At 35.5% G+C, this 1,190-nt stretch overlaps 1 non-coding gene across 1 annotated transcript; it reads left to right on the top strand.

Moving 5' to 3' along the window:
• The first annotated feature begins 415 nt into the window (after window positions 1-415).
• Window positions 416-488, top strand: TRNAV-CAC (transfer RNA valine (anticodon CAC)). Its single transcript has one exon. It is a non-coding gene; the product is annotated as a tRNA-Val (tRNA).
• Window positions 489-1,190: the final 702 nt, after the last annotated feature.

Below are 1,190 nucleotides of genomic sequence, written 5' to 3'. Positions count from 1 at the left end.
TTAGAAACCGTACTTGTAGTCAATCGTGAACCCATTGTTGGTGTTACGACGTATATTGAATTTTGTAACTCGCTTATCAAGACTAACTTGCTTAGCTAAATGAATTGTGGGGTTCAGTCCCTGAGCCCATTATGTGCCTCCGTAACCCTTTCCACTACCGCCCACAAGATGGGTATGGGGTGCATAATAAGTGAACTAAACCAAACTAAACCTCTCATGTTATCGTGACGTCACACACCCCGTACACACATAAAACAGGATTTTCTCTCTAGTTTCGTTATTAAACCTTGTTTAATTTATATAATTACTCAAGCAATGTGTTTTGATCATATTATATCGCTGAAGAAAGCTATGTGCATCTTCGGTAGCAATTAACCGGATTTGGTCCATATAATAACAGGTCACTATACTTCAGGTTTCCGTAGTGTAGTGGTTATCACGTGCGCCTCACACGCGCAAGGTCCCCGGTTCGATCCCGGGCGGAAACATTTGACTTTTTAAATGTTTGTTTTCATAACCCATTGAAATAAACTCAAAGACCTAAAATTAATAACAAAGTATATTGACAATATTTATTAAATCATAAAACTTATACCATTTTGTAATATGTTAATACTACATTATAGTAATTATTAATATTGAGAGTCATATAACTATGTATTGTGGAGCAGAGTGTCGCAGTGGAAGTGTGCTGGACCCATAATCCAACTAGAGGTCCATAGATCGAAACTACGCTCTGCTACAGTCTAATTTTTTCCTACCATAACAAACCAAAAGAAATGTTTTTATCTTTAATAAATACAATCCATCCTCCTGTACATTTTGTAACTATGTAGAGCATCGTACATATAAATTATATATTGACGTAATGGACAATTACATAGTAGAACTTGGTACTATTCACCTTATAGTCCGGAAAAAATATAGCAAAAATCAAACATATATATTCCTAGGCCTAGTATAACATATATATGTACTATATTTGGCCTCAGTTAGCATGTATTAGGCCTTGGATGGAAAATTACGTTTGGTTTTATGAGAAACAAATACAAAGGTTCGGGCCAACCTTGCCCGAAACGCTTTGCGTAATAGTGGCTTTAGACATTGTATGCACAAGCTCTATCTATAAATCCAACATGTTTGTATCTCACCTTGTATTATGTACTTTACCTGAATAAACATTTGATTTG

This window comes from Procambarus clarkii, chromosome 38 (assembly GCF_040958095.1).
Source record: "Procambarus clarkii isolate CNS0578487 chromosome 38, FALCON_Pclarkii_2.0, whole genome shotgun sequence".
In the NCBI taxonomy this organism is placed as follows: Eukaryota; Metazoa; Arthropoda; class Malacostraca; order Decapoda; family Cambaridae; genus Procambarus; species Procambarus clarkii.
Note: the sequence above shows the minus strand (reverse complement) of the source record. Positions and strands in the feature narration are given on the sequence as shown.